Here is a 7,732-nt window from a genome sequence, read left to right on the forward strand (position 1 = left end):
GCTTTTAATTTTATTTATTTATTTTTATTTAATTTTTGATGCAGATTTCGCCTCCTCTAATGTTTTATAGATTTTATTATTATAAATATCAACGTCAATAAGGCATATTATCTCCTCTCTATAAAAAGAAGAGAGAAGATAATATGTATGCCGCTATATCAACGTCCGTTTAAAGACCCATAGGACGATAGCAAAAAGACTTATTTCATGACGATTTTTCTTTCAACATAATTTGTTCGCACTTTAGCTAAGAGTGCATATTCACAAAACGGTATCCGCTAATAAGCTGCAAGCCTGCAGGGTGACCCACTATAATCTGTATTGTCAACATTTCGCGCCAATTCTCTCTGACACTTGACATTCGCCGAGCTATAATCCCGGAGGATTAATGGAGCTATTTCTGTTTGGATGCGGCAATTTTTCACTTATTTTAATTATGAGCTTTTATTTCATAAAGTGTTTTGCAGTCGTGATATATATTTCAAGCGTGGGAATCTTTCTTCTACTGTTCTAGCGTCTACTCTTGTTGCGTCTATCTTGTAATATATATTAATTCAATTAAAATTGTATCTATAAATCCATGATAACAACATAGCTTCTCGCCTTATAAGGCGGCGCCTACAAAAACTAGGTCAACCCAGGCTTAAGAAGAAAATTGAATTGTAATCTTACAAAGACAAAAAAACTACTACAAATCACTGAATAAATTGATCAGTTTATAGTTGATTATCACACATTTGTAAAGGCAAATCCCCAACCTTAAAAAATCATTAGAATAAAAAATAACTAATAAAATTAAATAAGAAAATATACCGCATCCACCACCATCATCCTCTACGGTGTTTCAAAATGAACAGCACTCGAAGAGTGTTGATTTTTGTTCTCAATGTCTCCGATATAATTCCATACGCTTTCCCACCGGTGGTCCTGAGGGAGTGGGCTAATAGTAAGCCTGTTAGGCCCTCTGCGGCCCCAGAATTACGGGATCCATACATGATTACGGAGAAAACTGGATTTTTGCAATTTATTTTATTGTATTAAGTTACATTGGTGGTTATATGTTTTGATCATTTCCTGAGTAGGTAGAGAATGCTTTTAGGAACATTTCATCTATATGCTTAAAGGTACAATAAAGATTTTAAAACCACGTAAAAATCAGAAGATAAGTACTTTCGAGTATTTTATGTTTTACTCTGCACCTAGTCCATATTTAGTCAAGGTAGGTATTTATTAAATATATACGGGAAAAATTACACAGATATGTTATTTACAATAATGACTTATATATACATAAAATCCTCGCGCCTCTTCCCGGAGGGGTAGACAGACACATCTTTCCACCTCCAAGATACTTCTTTCGTTTCGTACTTGACCAGACCTTTCGCCAGTTATGTGACCATGTTAAGTTAGTATTCACAAAAAGACACACTTCATTCCGCAATATATATTAGGTACTTAGTTCTGTAAACTAACCGAAACAAATTCGACCATAAAAAAGGACCACGTCATCAAAACTCAGATAACAGGCATCATTACGAAATCTGCATAACTGCATTCCCTTTGCGGTATTGTCGCGGGATCGATTCCCGGAGGGCCAAAATTTATAACTAAAAATATAAATAAATCCCATAAAATTAGAACTCAAATTTTAATCTTATGCTAAGTAGCATAAAGTATAATTTTATTTGGGAAATGTTGTCGGTTACATCTTTTTGATAGGTGAATCAAATATGTCACCCCTATAGTTATTATATGCAAATAATACGCATAATTTAGGGTTGCCCTATTCGTGTTTTATCTATTTATCTGTGAAATGGCTCAATTAGGAATGCCCATGCAAATGTTATCTAAAGCGGTATGAAATATGCTAAATGATTTATTGCGATATTTAGGGTGTCGTAAAATTGTTTGATCTTACGATTTCTAATGTGTGTACGAGTATGATAGAAGTTCATAAATGTGGTTCTCAGCACACTTTACTACATACGTACTAGGCGCACATAAATTTCTAAGAGCTCTCACTGAGGATAACCTCAGCGGTCAGCGGATAACCAAGTTGTCAGTTATAATCAGTATACCTACAGGGCGAGTTGAGCCGTTTGGCTTGATGGACCAGCATGTAGCAGCGGCTGTTGTTCGCCATTACGAAACGAAAGAAAGAAAAATCTCAAAGAAGAATCTCAAGTTTATAAGTCTATCCCTTATCTACGCCTTTTATGACTTTCATGGGAAAGAGCTGGAGTGGTCCTATTCTTTTTTTTGGTAGGGGTCTTTTTGGCGGGTAGGGGTTTAAAAAAAAAAGAGCAACGATGACGATAATCTGTGCCTATATTACCCTGAATTACCAAAACCACACAAGTCGTTTCTAAGAAAACAAATGAAATAAACCTTTACAAAAACTACAAAATTTTAAAGCGGTCACACACGTTCATAACCATTAGCACCAACAAAAACGATTACAACCACTAATCTATAAGCTAAATAAATCAAGAAAAAAGCAAACACACGACTATTAATATCTCTATCCGTATACTTAAATTTGGAAATGCGACGATAATTACAGTTTTCGGACGTAACGTTCGAAAATTAAAAGAGTTGGAGCGTTCAAAAACGGGCACGTATCATTATGTTTGTTGCATTATTTTGTTCTTATTCTGACGCGACCTCGGGTTAAGTCGGGTCACGACACATCCCAATTAAGGGTGATTAGCCGTTGTAATTTATTGAGTGCGTTCAGAAACGCTTGGCTGCGGCCTGCTTTGTACCTTTGCCGTGTCGTGGCTTGGCGCCAAAATATCTTTAGGTGTTGATTTGCGAAATACCGTTGAAGAATGAATGTGAATGTTCTTAAATGGCCAGTGCCAAAAATAATATTTGCGTTTTTTTTTATATGTAGATATTGTATAAAATTGCATTGGGTTTCTATAATATATGTATAGTTATATAAAAATTTATGAAAAGTTTGTAAATGTAAACATGACATCAAAGATTTATAATCGTAGGCGGTCATAAATCAGAGCAATCTTAACTGAGTTTGTAGTCAATCACCTGTCAATACAACTAGAAAGCCTAAAGCTATATTTGCAAATAATAATTTTTTTAGCCTTTCTAAAAACAATTTAAATTTGTGTGTGTGCCAGATTTTTGGCTTCCCGCGCAAATTGTAAAAGTCAAGCAAGGGAGAGAAACTTAAACTTGAAATTCAACTTTTGACGGGTTAGCAATTTCAATTCCATCATTACGTATGCATACACTGCTGTTGTCATTTGAGTCTTTTCAAAACTAATGGCACAGTCTACCCCGTTATAGAAAAGTGATGGGTGTATGTTAATACATACATACATACATACATAAAATCACGCCTCTTTCCCGGAGGGGTAGGCAGAGACTACCTCTTTCCACTTGCCACGATCTCTGCATACTTCTTTCGCTTCGTCCACATTCATAACTCTCTTCATACAAGCTCGGCGGTTTCGGGTACTTTTGACCTGACCCTTTACCAGGACGTCCTTAATTTGATCAAGATACGTTCGTCTAGGTCTTCCCACTCCGACCTTTCCCTCCACACTCTCCTTGTATATCTGCTTAGTCAACCTGCTTTCATTCATCCTCTCCACATGACCGAACCATCTTAACATACCCTTTTCTATTCCTGTAACTACATCTTCTTTCACATCACAACATTCCCTTATCACGCTGTTCCTTATCCTGTCACTCAATTTCACACCCATCATACTCCTTAACGCTCTCATTTCCACTGCATTTATTCTGCTTTCATGCTTCTTTTGCCATACCCAACTTTCACTCCCATACATTAATGTCGGGACCAACACGCCCCTGTGCACAGCCAGTCGAGCCTTTTTGGATAGTTTCTGACTGCTCATAAAGGCATGCAAAGCTCCATTCACCATGTTCCCCGCGTTCACTCTCCTTTTGTGTATGTTAATACCTATGTATTCTAATTCATAATTGTATCTATATTTTTATATTTCTCTTTCAAATTTCCGTGTTTGCATAGTTCACTCCGGACTGGCTCGCATTTCAACTTTTTAAGGTCCGGTCTATAGTGTCAGACTAAAAAAAATTTATTTACTTGTATTAAAAAAATATAAAAACAAAAACTAAATGAGTCGCACGTTCCCAGTCCCACCCCCACTAATTGCCGTGTAAACCCCACTCGTGGTCTTTGCCTCGCCGCCCTATGATTAAAAACTTCGTGTTTTATGGCGCCATTTCTTCTAACCTCTAAAATGTGTTGTTAGAAAACGTGTAAACACAAATGGCTATGGATTATTTATCTTTCAAATGGACAATGAAATAAAATACAAATATATTTCTAATGCGAAAGTCTGTCTTCCTGTCTGTAACACTTTCACGACGAACTGCTGTATTTAACTGCTATATTTATGTATGAATTCATTTCAAATTTTTAAATCTCTGGACCCTACAGTTTTGATTGTAAATACGTTGATAATAATATGTCAGTCAATCTTCTTTTATTCTAATTTAAATGGATTTTACTATGGATGGTATGTAAGTAAGAGCGCCAGTGGTCAAATCGGTAAGTGGTCGGTTAAAATGCGTGTGGTGCAAAAAGGCACAGGTTCGAATCACTTTGTTTGAGTACTAACCGATGCTCAAATGGAAAAATCTACATATTCAGGCAATTGAATGTGTAACCATGATCGATCCAATACGGGTTGGCTTCCCCTGCAATGGTTGCGGAGGTCAAGCGGGAGTCGCTTCGTGTAAAAACTTGACTCACCCAATCCAAGATCCATGGTCTAGGCCATACCCCGGGCTCCTGAGTGAGTGATGAGGATTCAACTCGGATTAAAAGCCAGTATGAAAGTATGGATAATTCGTATTTGCAAACCAAAGACATAAGTGTAATAGTTACGCCATTCATAATCGAATTACGAGATAAACAGATAAGCAACGTCACGTCAAAAGATTTATAAGCGACTAATGTTAGTTATTACAATAAAGTATCGATAGAAAGTATCGAGTGGGCATTATCGATGCTAATTGCTCTCGATGCTATCGAGTAACGGACGTGGACAAGAGCATAATCTGTGTGGAAAATTAATCATTGTATAGAAATGTATATGTATATTGGGAGAATCCCGTTATTGTCTTCTACGATAAGATTGGTATTTACATATTTAGATGTATCTGTATATACAGTTTATAAGGTTCGGTAGTTATGTTATTAAAATGGATCAAAAATCAATTATAATTAGATTTGAAGAAGAATTAATATTTGAAGTTTAGCTTTTGCTAGTGGCTACGTGTTCTTCCCGTGTGAATTTTTTTAAAAATGACGCCTATGTTTGCGTTTGGAATATAACACACAAATACATACGTATATACATAGTGCCGTGTGGTTCCCGGGTGCCGTGTGGTTCCCGGCACTATTACAAAAAAGAATAGGACCACTCCATCTCTTTCCCATGGATGTCGTAAAAGGCGACTAAGGGATAGGCTTATAAACTTAGGATTCCTCTTTTAGGCGATGGGCTAGCAACCTGTCACTATTTGAATCTCGGTTCTATCATTAAGCCAAATAGCTGAACGTGGCCATTCAGTCTTTTCAAGACTGTTGGCTCTGTCTACCCCGCAAGGGATATAGACGTGATCATATGTATGTATGTATGTATGTATATATAACGTCTTTATCCTTTACAGGGTAGACAGAGCCAACAGTAATGCAACTGAAAGACCACGTTCAGCTGTACCGCTTATGATGGAATTAAGATTCAGATTATTGTGATAGCTTATTAGCCCATCGTCTAAAATATAAACCACAAGTTTGTTAGCCTATTCTTATAGGGGAAGAATATTTGAAACGTTTCAATGAGGTTCTCACCAACAACTTTGTTTGGTAACGCTTATCTGCCCACTCGTTATTTTGTGTCTATGGTATAATTGTCGGTTGTCTATCGATTCTAGTTATTATTAGATATTAGCGGTGCTTGTACGGCGCGTGCTCCATAGGCTGTTTAGTGGACACCACGAAGAATATAGACATTTCTCCATTTCATAATACAGGAATACCTAAAAAAAAGAACAATAATTTTCATGTAATTACCACCAATACGTGAATCTGCGTGCATGCGTCTGTTAGCAAGTAAATTTTTATCTTGTATAAAAAAATATATGCACTTAAAACTTTAAATAGAAAAGCCATTTATAATTTGTATGAATGTTCGTCATAATTTCGTAGCCGTTGTCTACAGTCGTAGCGATTGCTACGAATATCGTAGCCGCTACGATACGTCTACGATTTATCTCTTATTTATCGCTACATTAAAAAAACACGAATTGAGAAGTTCAGTCCTACATTTCCAAAGTTAATTAATTACACGTTGATTTGCCTATTTGCATGTCCATCTACGCAATACTATAACTCACTGTACTGTATTCACTTAAATTATCATAACAAAAAATTCCTATTCAATTTATTTCCGTGATGGTCTCATCCCAGAGTTAAAGAGGCGACTAAAGGATGGGCTAATAAACTTGTGCTTCTTTTAGGCGATGGGATAACAACCGGTTACTATCTTTGAATCTCTTTTATCAACCCTGGTGTTTGAGACTTGTGACTACAGGTTCTGTCAACCCCGTTTATATTTTATTATGTACAAAACCGATGAGGGAAAACATCGTGAGTAAACCTGTATATTCAGACAACTGAATGTGTAACTATCGATCCAATACGGGTAAAGTTTATCTGCAAAGGTTGCGCAGGCCAAATGGGATTCGCTTTGTGTAAAAACCTGACTCACCCAATCCAGGATCCATGGTCAAAGTCATACCCCGGGCTCCTCTTCGATATCTTTCTCCGAGATAGTAGAACGTTCAAAGTATCCGTGGTCGTAAATGTGAAAACATTTGTAAGTGGGCGACTAAAAATGTTTTACGACCTAATAATATTAAATTAAATAATTCGACGTTTTCCCTATCAATTTGACCGACGACGTTTAACTTATGGAAAAGGTCAAATTTTCCTTCTAAAGAAAAGGACCCAAAAAAGTAGACTTTAATAAAACCCGCCCGCGGTTTCGCTCGCGTGTATATTTATGTTTTTGGGCTTTATGTTAATAAGACGTAAAAATTATATTGCTGTAAAATTTCATGTAAATTGATTTTGATTTATTTACAAATTCTTGTAATTATAAAATTAATTTTATATTTAAAGGTAGCCTACACATAGTTTACGAAATAGCTTTGTTATTTCTAATCAAGTAAGCTATCCACTACTTGTGCACATAACAATCATTGGGGAAATAGCAGTTATCAGCTTTAGTATGATGACACATACCTACCTAATTTAATTTGAAAAATGTCCCTTTTAAATGCAATGGCAAATTAATGCAACATTACACTCCCTCGTAGTTAAAATTAATTTGAAATACTCCATAGAGGGCCGTGACCACCTTGCAAATTCACACTTCAATGCAAATTACTTTCTAATAAGCTTTTGGTTTATTCCTGTTGTTACTTTTGACTTCTGTAAGAAGAATATTTGGTAGTTTGCACTAAGTATATTAATCAAGCATTCCAATATTTAGTTTTATTTTTTCGAGATCCATTGTAAATAGAACAATAGTTAAATATTATTATCAATAGTTGTTTTATGGAACTAGGCCATGGCACTAGTGTCAACGAACGACGCGTGTTTTGCTAACCCAGCATAAGAAGATGATAATAAGAAGAATCTCATAAGAAT

This window comes from Amyelois transitella, chromosome 24 (genome assembly GCF_032362555.1).
Source record: "Amyelois transitella isolate CPQ chromosome 24, ilAmyTran1.1, whole genome shotgun sequence".
Lineage (NCBI taxonomy): Eukaryota > Metazoa > Arthropoda > Insecta > Lepidoptera > Pyralidae > Amyelois > Amyelois transitella.